Source organism: Mytilus californianus, unplaced genomic scaffold (genome assembly GCF_021869535.1).
Source record: "Mytilus californianus isolate M0D057914Y unplaced genomic scaffold, xbMytCali1.0.p SCAF_16, whole genome shotgun sequence".
Classification (NCBI taxonomy): Eukaryota; Metazoa; Mollusca; class Bivalvia; order Mytilida; family Mytilidae; genus Mytilus; species Mytilus californianus.
The window spans coordinates 383614-402612 of NW_026262648.1; the positions used below are offsets into that span (position 1 = coordinate 383614).

The following is an 18999-nucleotide window of genomic DNA, read 5'->3' on the forward strand; positions in this document are numbered from 1 at the left end:
TTTGCACATAGCTTACGGTGCATGTGGATTTACGTGGGAGGTATATTGTAACAGCAATTATTATGTACATCTCTGAGTCTAAATATAGATATATTTCGAGTATTTTATCACGGTATTGTTTACAAAGCGAAATTATAATCCATATTTATGCTTATGGAGATAAAAGTTGATATATTTTTATGTAGGGAGATTACTCTTCATAAGTCAGTTAAAATGTTTTAACAGAATTGTTTACATCAAAAAGCAGTTCGGTCACATATTCAGAAGCGCCTCCAAAACGACGTACAATGAGCTCTTGGTTTTTTAACACTTTTTTGAAACCAAAGGTTATCCTCTTCACTACAAATATTATTGATCCAGCTGACACAGCCTTGAAATATGTTTTTTTTTATGCAAAACTTATTATTTACAATGTCTTACTTAAGAACTTGGTAAAACTACGAATCCCACATACACCCATACATCATTCACAAAAGAGGAGATTTTAGAAAATACAAAATCTGTTCTTCTCTCCTTTAGTACTTATACAAAAAAGACGACGAAATCACCTATCTTTATACTGTATATATAAACTTCACAAACATCTTTATAAAGAAAGATATATAGCCGGGTCGTCAAAATGTTCGACTGAACATCTTTTTAAAGTCCTTACAATCATTTTTTCTCCAGTAAAAGATGGCCCTCAGAAATATTGTGATGAAGTGTATTCAACCGTAGTTGTCAATCAGATGTGGACTCTTGAATTTTCTAAAGATTAACTACAAAATCTCAAATCTCAATCTTTATAATTTTGCAGTAATATCAAATCTTTTGATATTCTACGTTTTACACTACTATTACACATGCACAATTTAAAGATTGAATACATCATCTCATTATACAGAACTTTGTATTAAAAAATGGGAATCGTAGATACATTGATATAGTTTCAGGTCATCAAAAATCTTACTATGTGAAGAACCATACTGATTTCAAAAACAAATAAACCGAAGATGATATCATCAATATGCTGGCCTTATTACTAGAATATATGGCAAACATGGTGCTTTCAATTTTCAAATTGTCAACTGTTAAAAAACCCTCAACCTCTGTTCCATTGTATGGCGTTTACATATCTCACTTGATGTTTTAAGTTCGTGCATGTTCATACTATGTGGCCTTTATCTTCAGGGATTTGCTCCTTACAAAAATCTGCTCCAACAAAGTTAGGATGAAGAACAACTAAAATCGACACTATATAAGTGTCCGTGTCACCATCACAAATTGGTTAACCGATACGATATGTGTGTGTCTCTCCTCACTAACGACATGTTCTCGCAGTCTTAGAGCTGTATATACCAGAATAGTCGTCTTATCTGTAATTTTACAGATAGTGACATTTTGACTAACTGTTGATTCGCTTGGCTAGTTATGCATGCATATCAGGATACGCTTACCCTGTCGATGCGCGCACCCGATATTGCTTCTTTTTGAGTTCTTAGATTTTTTTTTATTCAACAACAAATTGCACTTCTGCTGTAAACAATGCAGTTTATCAATTTGTGTTACTCATTGAGGAGTTAACGAGAGGCGAAAGATACCAAAGAGATATTCAAACTCATACATTTGTCATAAGTCGAAAACAAACTGACAATGCCATGGCAAAAATGAAATAAACGACAAAAATGAAATAAACGACAAAAAGACAAACAATAGCACGCAAAACACAACATAGAAAACTAAAGGCCAAGCAACACAAAACCCACCAAAAACCGGAGGTGATGTCAGGTGCTCCAGAAGGTTAAGCAAATCCTATTACGTAATAAAGATTTTTTTTTAAAACTACAGTTAATAGTGATATTACGTTCTTCAAATGTATCACGATGCTGCTACTTTACCAGTTGCCATAATGTTGTGCAATGCTCACACAATCTTAGTCACATTAATCTTTGCACCTTCTATTTCATTTCTCTACCTGATGTTTTGAGGGGTTTGATTTGTCATTGTATCGCCCTGATCTTATTTACACACCAAAGTACACGTTTGAGTTCGTTTTCATTTATATAACCCTAATCAGAATTTAATAACTCTTTGTTAAAAAGAGAGAGGCGAAAGATACAAAGGTATGTTAAGACTCATTAGTCGAAAAAATGACCTGACATTGCCATCATCGCAAAAAACGTAAAACAATACAATAAAAACACAACATAGAAAACCTAAGACTGAGCAACCCGAACTCCACAAACATCGGGGATGATTGCTCCATAATGGTAAGCAGACTCTGACACCCTTCGTATTGCTCATTTAAAATACGCTGATAAGTAGATTACATTTAATTTAGTTGTATTTGGAAAAATCTTTCATAATTTCGGGTCCTCAATGCTATTTAACTTTGTACATGTTTTGCATTTTAACTTTTTTTATTCCAGCGTCACTGATGAGTCTTTTGTAGAAGAAACGCGCGTCTGGCACACAAAATTTAAGCCTGGTATCTATGATGAGTTTATTTATATAAGTGATCTGAACAATATATATGCCTCTCCTTTTTTTTTTAATAATTTTGTTTGAATGACTTTACTAAATCTTTAACCTGCAAGGTGCGAGGGTATTTTGTGAGATTTGCTTGCATTACATCAAGTTTCAAATTACGTCAGTCTTTTACGTTTGATTATGTAATTTTCAGTGAACGTTTTATTTATTCCCATAGAACAGCATGTTTGGATATATCCTTTCTTTTTTAACCTGCTTCTGCGCTTTATGCGAGGTATGCTGTCGATGAAATTAGTTTGTCTTGAGGAAACTTGGAGTTACAATTCCTGAATATTCTGCGCTCTTCAGGAATTTATTTCTCGTACTTTCTATTGCTAACAGTAAAAATGATATCATAAAATTGATATGAATTCTCACATTCAATAGAAAAATTAGAAGATGTGGTATGATTGCTAAGGAGACAACTCTCCACCAGAAAGGAAATGACATAGAAGTATAAGTCACCTGAAAGTCTTTCGACAATGAGTAAAACCTTTACCGTATAGCAAGCTATAAAGTTCTCCGAAATTACAAAAACTAATGGCCTGATTTATGTACAAAACAATAAATGAAAAACAAATATGATATACAGCAACAAACAACAACCACTGAATTACAGGCTCCTAACTTGGAACAGGCACAAACATAATGTTTGCAGGCGCCCACCCCTGCCCTAATCTGGGACAGGGATATAACTGCGAACTATGAAAATCATTTAAAAAGTCAACTATATACGAAATACCTGCTCCGGTTACGTCTTATATGTGACTGTGCAAAAAGATGGAATATAAATAAATAGATATTTAAGTTAAGAAAAGGTCAGATTTTCTAATTTCGATATTCAAAACTAAGGTTTATGTGTTTTATTGAAAATCAATAACATGAGTTTCTGCAAAAAACGATTAGTGAAGCGATTCAAATATTGTTTATTTAGAAAGATATTCGTACTTCATAACCCAGAAATAAATCCTAAATGGCGAAAAACTACGTGACTTTTAACAAGAACTTTGCTACCTAATTATTTGTACAGAAGTTTGCCGATAACAATATTTTGCGCATTTGATATAAGAAAATTTCGTCAGAGATATACAATTTATTCGTTCAAAAAGATTCGTCAAGTTTATCTTTAATTGTGAAATGTGAAATCAACATGGGTATGCTACTGTGATTAAGTGAACCGATTACAAAAAAAATGACAAGTCAATTGAAAGGTACAATCAAACATACAAACACGGATACCAGGGATCCTGAAATGGAGGCAATTTCATTCTGTAGTACATATGTATCACTGAACATATTCCACGTGTCATTCTTTTTTCTTTCGACAATTACAACTATAATGTGAAGAGAAGAGGTCTGTATGAGATTTACAGAAAAAGAGAATGATGGGCAAAAGTGCAAAATAAAGGTCCCAAAAGATACAGAATAAAGAAAAATAGGGCAAAAAAATACAGAATGGAGAATAACGGGGTGCTAAAATATAATGAACAGAGAAAAATGGGCCCAAAATATAACGGATACAGAAAATAATATAAACAATTAGAGAAGAATGAAATGAAGGACACTCATTTATTTTCCCCAGTCGTTAGTCAACTTTTTTATAATCAAAAATACATAAAGACATCATTCTGAACAACTAATAGATTAAGATATTGTGATACTTAAAATATTAAATAAAATAGATATAAACAGAAAAAAATTAAAATAATCGTATATAGAAATAATCTACAGTAACTTTTAAAGAGTATTAATACTTAATGATTACTTATTCAGTCTATAGTATATACATTTTATAAAACCTCCAACGAATTTAAAGTAATAGCTGATAGCAAATCTGTTTTAGTCTACGTTAAATTTCGTCACTTCTTTACTAGACTCAAGGCGATTAAGGGTCTGCCAAATCTGATTACATTTCAGATCACGTGTCAACGCTTTATTTGCAAGGATTTAACAAAACTCTTTATATTTTCTATTCTGATTATAATTACTTCAGACAATGAATTGTCTGCCTCCAAATATTTGAAGGTGTGCATCATTACTACAAAACCAGAGGATCCCAAATTGTTTGAAAACAGAAAATAGAATAGAGCGTTGTCAGATCATAGTTAGCAAAGCGTTGGCCTTTTGATGTCATCAAGTATTTGAATGTTGGACTGCTGTCTTATTAACATACGACGACGAGGTTTTTTTTAACGACCTTAACTACCCATGAGGGTCTTGCACGGTCGGCCCTGGCTTGCGCCTTTTTCGGGCATTTAAATAATTTATTTTTACCTTATGGTAATTAATATTAACATACGTCATAGAGACACATAAAAATTAACTAACACTAATTTCCATATAAACAACATTATATTAACATATAATCAAATTCTGTGCATGTCCAAATTCAGGAATCATAGCTTTCAAATGTCATTTTTCGTTATATATAAATTTGTTTATGTCATTCACCCACTCCCTCAGGAAATGTTGATCTTGAAACGCTTACATAGATTCATATACAATATAAAGATGATTTGTTCATATATTTTTCCTTGTCGTCAGTCAACTTTTTATAAGATGTCCTATTTTCAGCATTCTGTAATGTGTTAGAAATACGATTTTCTTTGATTATTTACATTATCTATGTTATAAAATATTATTCAAATAACAATGCATAAGAAGTCTTTTCCCAATAATTCATTAATATTACATTATAAAATTATGAGATTAATCTTTTCTGATAATACAACGGGTACAAAGACTTCAGTCACAAAAAGTGTCCTGTATTTACCAGCTTCCATTATTGAGTAGTCATCGCGTATTCGAAATTACATATTAATTGTCTATATCTTTATAATTGTTGGGTAAGTTATCAAGGTTTTAAGTTATTATATTGTTTTACTTTGAAAAACAGCTAGAATATACTATTCTATTGTAAAACTAAGAGTGTTATGTCTTATAAAAAAATCAACATCATATAAATATTAAAAACATTCCGATTAGTTCAGCGAAAATCTGATCACACGTTATGGGTTAGTAACAGGAAGTATTTAAGTCATTTCGGCGAAATATACTCCCATTCTTCAAATATGTATTGGATTCGGTGAAACAGTTAAAGGAAAGGTATATCTAAAGACCGGCTATATTACCATTGAAGAGAGATAACGGAAGGGCAAAGAATCATATTATATTTTAAGGTATGAAATAACTTTACATGGCTTTGTAAAAGATGTCTTTCGCGTTTAATATATGAATATTTAATTTGACTTAAATTCTTTAGACACTTAAATTTTTGTAAATATTCGTGCTTTTAATTGTTCCAAATTGTTGTAAAACAATAGTTTGGGATGATTATCAAATACATCAATATCTTTCTTTTAAAAGTATGAAAGGAAAACTACTGAAGAAAATAAATATTCAACATTAAAGAGACAGAATAAGCTAAATTGAATGAAATAAAATGAAAGAACAATATATAGCAAAAACAGAAAAAAAATCTACTTTGAATGAATGAAATACGGAAAGAATGATAATACAGTCCGTATAAATTAAATACACTATATACCTCCCACCTAAGTGAATCTGATGATGATGAAATTGCTATTCTTTGTTAAATCTGTTCAATTAAGACAAAATTAGTTTACCTATGTTCATGTCTAATAAATCGATGAAAAAAAGACAAATTAAGGTATCAAACACAAACTGAGAGAATCACAAGAACTCAAAAAGAGCCAGACCGAGTGCGTCGACAGGGTATGCGACTCCAGCTATGCATGAATCACCCGCCACGCACTCTCAGTCAAAATGCCGCAATCAGTAAAAGTTCAGATAAGATGATTCAATATGTTAAAACAAAGGCATAAGATATAAGAAGACAATAAATAAAAATCGCAGTAGAAGAAAAACACACATTGCCATGGTAAATAAAACAACGAAAATACAAACAGCAGTCTGCAATTCTTTACATAAACTACTAAATCTGGGCGAAGACGATCTTCCAAAATAGGGGTGTTTCAGGTGCGTCAGATGGATACGAAGACCCATCTTCCCTAATGGCACCCATCGTGTTGCTCATTGCAAGTAGAATAACTTTTCTGGACTGTAAAATTTGATAAAGATATGTATGGTTACCTACAGATTTTTTTTATGTGTTTTTTAATGTTAGTAATAGGTTATTGTCTCAATGATGTATTCGCGCAATTCATACAATAATTGTCAATTATACAAATGTATGTGAACATCAATCTCATACATTTAGAACAACCAAACATCATTGTCAAAGATTCAGAATTTTCAATTTCATAAAATAATGATAACTATATGTATAAAAGCGGGATCAACGTTACAATAAACATTTGAAGTGCATTTCGTACCTTCCCAAAGTCAGCATAGCTATTAGTGAATGTCTTTTTATTCGGAGGATTGGTGTGGATGGCATATATTGCATAGTGTCTGTTGCCTCTATGTAGACATTTTAGACAAAGGACAATTTAGAACTGGTCTTTTAAGAAACAACGGCTATTTTCAAACACCAAACGTGAGCTGTATCATTGGCGTAATCCTTACATCTCCTCCAATGTATATTCAATAGATATACAATATTTTTCAAAATCTTTTTAACATGTTCAAATAAAAAAAAACTAAATTAAATTTGTTGATTTTGAGATATTTCTTATAATGAACCGCAAAAATGCAAAAAGATGAAATTGGGAAATTAATAAATGTTGCTTGAATATTTTGAGCAAGGTTGCCGCGACTATTTTCCCGTGTGGAGAAAGAAAAACAAAAAATTAAAAAGAAACCCATACACATGTTAAATAGATAAAAAAAGAAAAATAATTCACAAAAATACTGCCATTTATTGTGCAAATATTTTCATGAATATTTGTGGAAAGTCAATGTTCATAACTTGAGTACCAGACATGTTATAGATTATTTGTCAGTGTTACTGTTTCTCTACATCTACATTTATATACTGGTAAAAAAAATGCAAATAAAAGCGGACGGAAGAACAATCTCTTACTCCGGCAAAAAAAAAAAAAAGCAGTGATCGCGTAAATGTGTTTTTTACAAATACGTTTTTCTTAAAATGAGAGCATTTGTTAAATTACTTTGGAAATTCAGGGGTGTAACTTTTGATATTATATCCTTCGTTCATTTCAGTCGTAAATAAACACGTGTAGCCTTAAAACATTATGCAAATAATTATTAAACCAGTGATAGTGCTTTTCTTGAAATTTTAGTGCGGTTTGATTTTTTGTTGTTTTGTTTTGAAAGCCTCACTGTGAATGTAATAAAAAGAAAACCAATAAAAGTACTGTCCGTTTGCTTCGATTGTTTCTTAATATGTGTCAGATATCTGTTTCATGAATTATAAATCCACAACCCTTCTATTCTATTTTTTTTTCTAGTTCTAATGGAATAAGAAGGTAAATAAGTTAATAAATACAGACGTAGTACAAATAGTTACTTTTATATAGATCGATATTATAAATACTATTCGATTAGTTCAGCGGAAATCAAACGTGTTTGTTAAAAAATAGGAAGTAAAAAGGACTTTTCGGCGAATTATACGTACTTTCCAAAAATATATGTTTATTTCGGTGAAATTGTAAAAGGTAGGCTTTATCTAAAAACCGACAATAAATCTTGTTAAGACAGATTAAAGAAGATTAATATGTTTCTTTAAGGTATGAATTAAAATAATTTTGTTTAGAAGAAAACGTTATTCTGTTTTACTCTTACTCTTAATCTTATTTTTAGTGACACATAGCATTATATCTCAATTTGAGCGTGTCTGTCAAATACATAAATATATCATTCTGAAACTACAATAGATTAAAATATGGGGATATTTAAAAGATCAAATAAAATAGATACACATTAAGAAAATCGAAAAAAAATCCCGAAATAACCGTACATATAAATAATCTACTTAGAAAGAGATTGATTACTTACTGAATACTAATACAGTCTGTAATATACACAAATGATACAACCTGTAATATACAACCTTCCGTGAAATTATAGTGAATACGGATGGCAAATCTTTATTAGTCTCCGTTAATTTTTCTAGACTAGAGAGAATTTAAGGGTTGCCCAATCTGATTACGATACAGCGGCTCTTTTCACAAAAAAACTTAAGAGTAAAAATACTCGTAAGTCATACACATTTCAGTATAACTTACGATCTATTTTTATCGTAAGATTTTTTGTGAAAAGAGTCGCAGATCATGTATCACCGCTTTACTTACAAGGATCTGACAACACTGAATTGCATTTTCTGTTCGGTTATTACATAAATTGTCTGCCTCCTAATATTTGGAGGTACGTATCATCCCCAAAATTCAAGAGGATCCCAACAGGTTTTTAAAACAGAACATAAAACGGAGCGTTGTCAGATCGTTGTTAGCGAAGCAATGGCCTCTGTATGTCGTTAAATATTTGTGTGTTGGACTACTATCTTATTAACATACGTCATAGAGACACATACAATTATCTAATACTTATTTCCATATACACAACATTACATTAACATGTAATTACATTTTGTGTATGTCTTTCTTTTAGCGGTTTTCTTTCGTATGTTTGTTTGAATTTGTTTAGTCAGTTGTGATAGATGCTGGATCCCAAAATTTCACATTTAACTACAATGTCTCTTTTGGTTCCTCACCCAATTTTTGCAATATAACGGAGCTATAAACAACTGTCATACAAGCGGGAGGTTAAGCTACTTATAAAACTAAGGTTATTACCACCATTTAAAGTGCCTGTACCAAGTAAAAAATATGACAGTTGTTTATCACTCGTTCCGTTGATCAATAACGTTTGATTACAAGTTTTTATAGACTTCCCCTTTTTTAATTTACCTTGGAGTTCAGTATTTTTTATATACCTTCGTTCGTTATACATTGTATCTTAATTTGTTTATGTCATTCAACCACTCCATCGGGCAATGTTGATCTTAAATGAATTAAGCATTTGGCTTACAAGAAAAAGTTAAATAACCAAAAAACCGAACTCCAAAGAAAATTCAAAACGGAAAGTCCCTTATCAAATATCAAAATCAAAAGCTCAAACACATCAAACAAATGGACAACTGTCAAATTCCTGACTTGGTAAAGGCATTTCCTTATGCAGAAAATGGTGGATTAAATCTGGTGTTATAACTAGCGAAACCTCTCACTTGTATGACAGTCGCATATAATTCAATTATATTGACAATAATGTGTGAGCAAAACAAACAGACATAAAAGACAAAAATTGGGGTACAGCAGTCAACATTGTAATATAATCTTAATCATTATACAAACAAATAACAGAGTTTAAGTTTGGGCGTTCCTGGTTAAAGTAAAGAAAAAAAGCGCCTTGGACGCCGCATCAAAGGTATAATGCGATATTTTCATTATCTAACACTGAGACATTACTGCCATTTTGAATTTTCGTTGGAGTTCGGTTTTTTTTGTTGCTATTTTACCTTCTTTTTTTTATAGAAGTAACTCAATTTATCGGTACTGACATGATTTATGTCACACTTTTTTTTTATTCTGATTATAAATTTATTCATTTAAAAAAAAAAACTTAGGTTCCATCTCCCTCATGTAAAGTTGACCTTATATGAATGTTACTATTACATTCAAATTTTTTTGGTTTGAACGTATTCAGATATTTATACATCCTTAGTGTTAAGATTTTTGAGTTTGAGCGCTGCTGCTGAAGGTAAATAAGGAAAAGCGGAGAAATACAGATATCAAAAGAAAAAGACCCAGACAACACCATGAGTAAAAACAAATTCGTCAAAAATCACTTAATCAATAAAGAATAAAAATATGTTCCAAGAAATGAATAAAATAAATAATAAAAAAAAATTCGTGTATACCTTTTTCGTATTCATAAAATAAGTACAAGACGTGTTATATAGTTTACTTTGAATGTCATGATTTCCTTCATAGCTAGGAATCTATAGAATATTATGTATATGTAAAGAAACAAAAACAAATGTAGCACCAATAACAATAGAATGGTTAAATAATTGTCGATAACAACCTGACGCTACTCAGGATATATTACAGTCTAAAGTTTAGGAGTTAAAGATGGGGTTAGCCATATGCATATTAACTTGAAAATCAAGAAATAGACACCAGTCAATTACATGATTGTTTAAAATATAACCATTCAAATTGACAAAGATACGATATCATTTTTGTACATTTCCGAATAAGCATCAATCAAATGAACTTGATATTAAGTTGTAAAAAACTGGAGATGTATGAATTTATGAGACAATGTGGCTAAAAGTTACCCGAAAAGTATTTTTGACACCAAATTTCTTGCAAAAGAGAGGCGAAAGATACCAAAGGGACATTGAAACTCATAAGTCGAAAATAAAATGACAACGAGAACCTTACCAAAAACCGGGGGAGATCTCTTTGTATCCTTTAACAAAGATATATACTTTAAGCAGGGTTCTGAATAATGATAATGATAATGATGGCTTTGTATTTTGTGTCGGAATTTATCTATATCATTTTGCATCTGTGTCAGTTTTTAATGCACCAATGTATCATTAAAAACAACCAGCAAAGAATTACCCTACCAGTAGGAATTTGTCTGAACTCTAAGTGAAGTATCCTGTCAATAACTTTCGGGGTTTTGTAATTTCTTGCATTAACTCTGCGTAAAAGGCCTCACTTTTATACTAAAAATTAGATAAGCAATAAAAATACTGTCCCCTCTCTTAGGGGTTTAATCTTAAGATTGTGTCAGAAATATGTTTTATGAATGAATAAACTGTCTGTTTCACTTCTTTTACGTTTCACATTGACTGTGCAGCTTAATGAGGGTAGTGAAGAGAAATAAATTACACAGAGACGCATTTAAAAATCGATATTATATTCACTATATACATTTTGACTGGTTCGGTTGTGATCATCTGACCAATACTGATTGGTTAGTAACAGGGAGTATAAAATACACTTTGGAGAAGGTATTGTCTACTCACGACTTTGTGCCTCATTTCGGTATGAAAGTGAATGCTGAGATATATTTTACGACTGACCAAATAAATTTTTAAGACAGGATGGAGGAGAATAAAAAACTCTTTCAACATTATAGTTTAAGGTATGCAAATACTATGTATATTATAAATGGTTATGTACAAAATGTATTTTTTTCAGAGTGTAAATATTTTGAATCGTTAAATCTCACATTTAAATATTCATACTTTAAAATTGTCTCATTATTGTAACTCAAAATCATATTCCATCTAGCGTCGACCTTGAAATAAACATATTTGAACGTGTTTGTCAAATATGTTCATAAATATAGTATTCAATCCTTTTCAAGGATCAATATCATCAATTCAAATTTAAAACATTAAAAGAAAATAAAAACGAATAGCGAGAAATTACGGTAATAAACTTGGAATGAATGGAATATTCAATGAATAATGATACGATCTGTAGTTAAAAAAATAATAGTTATGAAACCTTTACCAACGTGAATTTGATTACCCATCACTGCCGGAACACCTGGGACCACCACCGATATATAGTGATATTTGTGTTGCTCACTTTCTAGTTTGCTATGCTGTGTTTTTTTAGAATGTTGCATGTCTCTTTGTCGTTAATCGTTTTTTTCTATCGTATTGTCAGTTAGTTTCAACAAGTGATTTATAATATCCCTTTACTATTTTTCGCTTAACTTTTGTAATACGCTGTGCTAATTTTGTCCACTTGTGGCGATTTAAAAGCATGACATATTTCTTAGCCACATTTCAGCTGTTGAACAAAGCATGCTTTCCTCTAAATATCTTTGTTTATTTTATTTATGGTTGTATCAGGAACGTATAGTCCACAACTCAATACAAATAAATCAGGACATCAAATCAAAAGACCCTAAGTCTCTACTATATATGGATAATGAGTTATATCCTAATTCAGCTAATTTTATACATTAGAGGGGAGGAAACTCCCATTAAATGTCAACGCATCCTTTTTACCAAAATATATATGTAACGACAAAGAAAAGTGTGCAGGTAAGCGGTGTCAGTTTCAAAATTGCATTATCTGTTCGATATCATATACCAAATATCTAAGCGACATCTTTTGAAACAACAACAACAACACAGCGCAAGAAAACTAGAGGCTCTAAAGAGCCTGTGTCGCTAAACTTGGTCTATGTGCATATTCAACAAAGTACACTCTACAACATTGTACATGTTGTACATGTTGTAGACGAGAACAGAATTCATGACAAAAATCTTTGTCTTGTGGATCTTTTATTATTGCTGATCATTTACTCTGTATAGTTTCTCTCTATCTTTTTAAATTTTTGCTCAAAACAAAACAATCCTCATTTAAGGGCATCTATCTATCTATCTATCTATCTATCTATCTATCTATCTATCTATCTATCTATCTATCTATCTATCTATCTATCTATCTATCTATCTATCTATCTATCTATTTATTTGTAGAACTTTACTTGATGATCATTTTTGCATTTTCTATCTTTTGAAGATAATAGGCAAACATGAAAAAAAGGGGAAACATTTGTCATTTAAGGGCAATAATCCTAAAAGAAGTCGTTTGACAGTTTTTATAGGCGATTGTTAGAGCTAAACATTTCTGCTTCGGTCAGATTTTCTCTATTCATAACGGTTTTCAAAATAATAGACAAAACTTGCATTCTACCCTCTATGTTCCATTTTTACCCATGTCGGCCATCGTGGTTGGTAGCGGGTTCATCGAACACATTTTTTTTGGGCCAGGGGAGCAAAAAATTAGTCGGAAGAAAAAAAAATAATAATCAGAACGGAAAAGTGGAAAGACCAAACAATAATAATGATAATAATAATAATAATAATAACAACAATAATAATAATATACAATTATGGCCCTTAGGAAAGGTGAATATCCAAAATTGTCAACCCTTAAAAGGTTATTTCCCTGAGGGCGGAGCCCGAATGGAAATAATTTTTTAGGGTTGACAATTTTGGATAATCACCGCTATTAGGGCCACATTTGTTTATTATACCGAACAAACAGTGTTTGCACTTGTTGAATATTTGTTTCAGTTTTATTTTACAAATTGTCTTTTATTTGACTAACTCCAAGTTAAAGAGAGTATTTTATGAAATCAGTATTTATTGAATTTATTTATATCATTTGCCCTTTTGAATCTAATGTCTTTTATAATGTCAACATTCATCTCCTTAAGAAAATGTCTGGCTAGTCCGAATCTTAATCCCTTCAGAGCCAAAAATTTGTAATGTGAACCATCTTTTTTCCTGGCGTCTGCGTAAAATCTGATTAAAACCTCGTTCAGTTGTTCTGTTGTATCAAATACCAAGTTATCTTTTTCTGTTGATAGCATAAATTGCGTCAGACATGTCAAAGCTGCTTTGGTCGCTCTGTTTGTGTTTTAGCGTCTTTGTCACAAAGAAGTCTTTGTATATCGTCCTCTGTCGAGTTACCAAACCGCCGGCTTGCCATTTTGTTTACTGGTGTTGATGACGTCATTTTCTATGGGAAATAACTCGTGCAGAAACTAAGAGACTCAAAAGGTTATTCGCCGGTATTTAATAGGTGTTAATTTTTAGGGTTATTCATCGCTGGGTGTTAATTTTTAGGGTTATTCGTGCTTCCTTGAATTAAAATGAAAATTAACTGAATTATTCCATGTCACGTGATAGTGTTTTACCCAATATAATTGTTTATGATATATGCAAGGTATAATAATAATAATAATACTCATGATAATATCATATATGGCAACAACAACAATATAATTAATATCAATAATAACGGTTAAGATAATAATACAACTTATAGTAATAATGTGTTTAGAATACAAGAAATAATAAAAAAAGTTTAAAAAAAAATCATACTATTCACAGAAAAATGTTTAACATTTGTATTGTTTCCATATGATAACATAACAATTAACACTCAATTACAGGCATCTATTATACAAATCACTTTTTGAAACTATTAGCATACAAAACATCAATGGCTTACTTATAGTCTTTTATTTAGTGTAATTCTCACCTGTGAATGTCATGAGGTCTTTGTGTTCATTTTGTAATGTTGATACTATGATATCGTCGTTTACTCGTAATTACTCCTAATATTAGAATGCTTGATTGACAGCGAGTGTATTTTTTGTACATATTATTTTATCTAATGGATATCGTTCATATTTCAAAACTGCTGCTTTATATGCACCAGAATATGTCATTGTCAGTGTTGTGGGTTGCTGTCACGATTGTGTAAATACAACTGTCATAAAAGTGGAAGATTATGCTAGCTGTATAGCAGGTTCAACACACCATGCTCATCAGGCAAATGTGAGTTTTTTTTTCAGTCCAGGAATGGTGGTTGATGAAGTCGAACGTTCTGTTTTGTTATTTTTATTGACTTTTGCCATTTTGATTTGACCTTGGAGTTTGATATTTTTGTTATTACATTTTTACACTCTCTACCTCATTATTTGCCAAAACATATTTCTTTTTTTTACCCTTCACGGAGACGTTTTGGTCATTTGTGCGTTTTATTAAATCCAGATGTTTTTGCTAACGTTATGGCAGCGAAAAAAACAATGGAATTAAATCGAATGTTTAACTTAACCACCCCCATTGATTTTTGGTTTATTTTAAACAGATATATCATGTTCAGGAAGGGTATTTGCGCAAAATGCAAGTTTTGAGGAGGAACTTTACATTCATTCGACTCTGCAAATATTCCTCCTTGACATGATATATTCAAGATCTGCATATGCCTTTTGAAGGACAAAACATTATCATCTTTTATTTTACATTGTTGACAAGCTAAGAAATCTAGCAAGTGTAAAGAAATTTGAGGTGGGACTACAGGAACTCAAAGCTTATGTTTCATGGATTTGATATGTGAATCACAAAGAAGTTTCACCTGTCAGGCTTTAAGGGGGATAGACCTGATTAAACGATAAAATAAAACTTCAAATTAGTCATGTGATACAAAACTAAAATAATCTGTTACTAAGAAGCTCTAAACAGAGTTACGACATTGCCCGTCACACAACGTACTATTGATTTGTAAAAGTTATGTCACTTTACTAGGTTTATCTCCTCATTTGTTTTATTTCAAGATAGTTCGTTGCCGTAATAAATTTTTTCGCATGTCATTATGTCTGGCAAAACAAATTTTGCCTTTTGCATAAACATGATATCATATGGACCAATTTGATATAGTATGGCTATCGTGTTTTAAGTAAAATAAATAAATATAGAAATTATACATAATAAAGGTTATATTTTTATTGTTTTACGAAATGCATGGCAGCATATTTAACAAATCATAATAACTATTTATAAACGATTCCTATCAAAAACATCTGCCATTCCGTAATTATTTTAATAACCTTGTATAATAGAGACGGCAAGCATATAAGCAATCATCAGAGATACAAAAAAACCAACTTTAGATTAAGCAATGATATCAATATGTCATATCAATATATATAAACTCCAATTCCGAAAATAATGATCCATAAGTCCAGTGCAAACATTATTATTTTATGCCATGTAAACACGATCGTTTGACCTCAAGTTTCCAAATCAAAATAGGTAATACCTTTGTTGTACATTTTATATAAACTTATCCAAAGGTATCGATAAAGGCGTTATATTAGCATCAAGTATACACATATATTTCATTAAACCTTCTATAATGCATACTAATAATTTAAATTCCCTTGACACATTTTAAAAATCTATTCTTGTAATTTGGAAATAACATATCACACACTATGCAGTTCTAAAGGAATCCAGTTCAGTCTGCTTCGTGTGGTTTTCATACATAGGCTTGTTATCTTTGATTGTTTATTTATCTTTGGCTAAGGAATGTCTGAATAGTATACATCTAGTTGATTGCAAGAAGCACCCAACAAAGTATTTATATAATTCTTAACCTAAAAAACTAATTTAAATCTTCATTTAATAAAACAAGGTACGTTGACAATTTCTGATGAAAATATCAAACTTTTGATAAACTGAGTGGTACTTTTGTTGATTTAAAATATTGGGCCTAACAGAAAAAAATAGCGTTTGATTAATTGCAGTATCGTCTTGCAGCTTAAAAACGTTAAAATAAAGACAAAAAAAAAGACAAAAAAAAAAAAAAAAAAAAAAAAAAAAAACGTCTGATTATTGTTACTTAATTTTGTGCGCTTTTTCATGATGTTTTGAATGCACCAATTAAGAACTTGGACAATAAAATGATTAAGTTTTAGCATTTATACTCTGGCTCCATATATAAAAATGGACACTGTCAAATCATTACTCATTTTATTTTATTAATCATTTGTTGTACTGTTGTACTTTGTATGTTTACTAATTTCTTATTTAGCTGTTTTGTTTGCTGTAGTAAACTTTAGACTTTTTTGTTGTTGAAACTTGACATCGATCTGTTAATTAACACGTCAGAAATGCAACTATATACTATACCATATATCTTGTATTTAACCCATAAGTTTGTCGTGGAACGTAATTTAAATTCACACTAACGAACAAAACGACTGACTCCACACGCATTGACATACAATTTCATATGCCTCCCATGCCTATGAAAATATCTAAATAAAAATGCATTGTAATTAGGGTAATTGACTTGTTTTCTAGTTCTGTTTTGTTTAATGTTACGTTATAAAGTGAGATAAATACAATTAAGTTTATCTCTTGTCATATTATCAATAAACAATTGAAGACCAAGGCACAGTTTGTTTGAAATCGTGAAACTACCTTTTTTGGTTTAACAACTCGGATCTAGTTGCAGTGAAATTTTAATGAGATTTATTCTTTTATATATCAGTGAACAGATGACAATATGTATTTCTCTAACATTTTAAATAATTGATGATGTTTACGATACTTATCATTTACCTGTAATAAATACTTAGAAACTCAATACAAATCTAATCTATAACTGCCATGACTGCATATAACCTGCATAGTATAGATGTTTGATAAACACTACTTAAACCTTAAACATTCATTTGATGAAAATCCAGAGTGAAATTGTGATCTGATTTCCGAACGTTTGTTTTTAGCATTGGACAAGATCAAATATTCCTGTATTGTTTATTAGTAGAATGGCTTCAGTAAAAATGTCGTCTACCCTAAACAGGTTCCGGTATCTAGCTTCAAACACCTTAGTAATGAAACTTGACATAATAAGGAATAAAACCACTAATTCATAGCCCATTGATTTCGATTTTAAATTATGCAATTTCAAGTAATGATAACTATTTTATCCTAAGTTAAAATAAAGTGGCAGTGTTTTCCTAGCAAAACTATACCTTATCCTGACTTGTGCTGATAATATTCAACATACATTTCAATTGCATATTAGAGTGCATTGGTTCCCGCAATTTTGGTAGTACAAAAACAGGTACTTCTGATCTGAGCAACAGGACAAATATGCCCTCCAATCATAATTTCAAATATTTATTTTATAATTGACAAGAAACTTTCAACCATGGCCTACAGTGATCCAAAGCCCTTAAACTTTCATTGGATGCAAAAAATTACCCAAGTTTTTTTTGACAAAGTTTCAGCTATGTGTGGGAACTATTTTGTTTAAAATACGTACTACTTTCTTGTATGTTCTTTGTGAACGGGTCCGAATTAGTGGTTCTATACCATAGATCATCACTTCTATAAAGTGAGTCGTGTACAAGGAAGTTAGCTTTACAGTGAAAGTCAGGATCAAAACCTCAGTTTAATTAGGTCTTAGATAATACAATTAATTATCTAATTACTACCACAATTTGATATTAATAAGTATAGTAATTTTCATTGTTGTTAATAAATGTAATGTCAGTATTACATATCTAATCTTGAATCAATCCTAATCATATCTTGTTTTTAGGGAATATTTTTACAAATTCAAATGGGACGTCACTTTGTGTGTTTTTTTAGAATTTCAAATGTGACGTCACTTTGTGCGTTGAGGCTTTGGCTAACTCGGCTGTGTATTTTTAAGTGTTGGATTAAGTTGTTTTATGTGATGTATCCGTTTTTATTCTGTAGTTAGTCCCCACTTCGGTTTAATCATGTATATCTATTATATAGTCATTTTTTAAAATTTACTGTTTGCAAAATTATAAATTATTCTAAATAATAAGGATGTTCTTGTCCCAGGCAGAAAACCCTGGCCGTGTTAGGCGCAACTTTTTGGAAGTTTTGGTCCTCGGTGCTCTTTAGCTTTTTACTTGTTTTGGCTTTCAAACTTTTTTCATCTGAGCGTCACTGGTTGGTCTTGTGGGGACGAGACGCACGTCTGGCGTATTGAATTGTAAGCCTAGTACCTTTTGTTAGCTATTATTCGTGTGTTTCTTTGTCCTATATGTTCTCCCATTTATTTGTATTGTGGTCCTGTCATGTGATGTCGTTTTTGTGTTGTGTTTGACGTTGCAATAAAAGCGGGAGGTTTGGCATGCCACAAAACCAGGTTCAACCCACCATTTTTT

The 18999-nt window shown here is 31.1% G+C and overlaps 1 protein-coding gene across 2 annotated transcripts in view; it reads left to right on the forward strand.

Moving 5' to 3' along the window:
• Positions 1-5601: 5601 nt before the first annotated feature.
• LOC127726032 (uncharacterized) overlaps positions 5602-18999 on the forward strand; it is a 30113-nt gene continuing 16715 nt past the window's right edge. The window contains exon 1 of one of the 2 annotated variants that reach the window (XM_052233330.1): positions 5602-5687. The gene's annotated coding sequence lies outside the window, so the exon portion shown is untranslated. Of the gene's footprint in view, positions 5688-11473; positions 11611-18999 lie in introns of those variants that run through there. The other variant, XM_052233331.1, reaches the window with a different exon arrangement.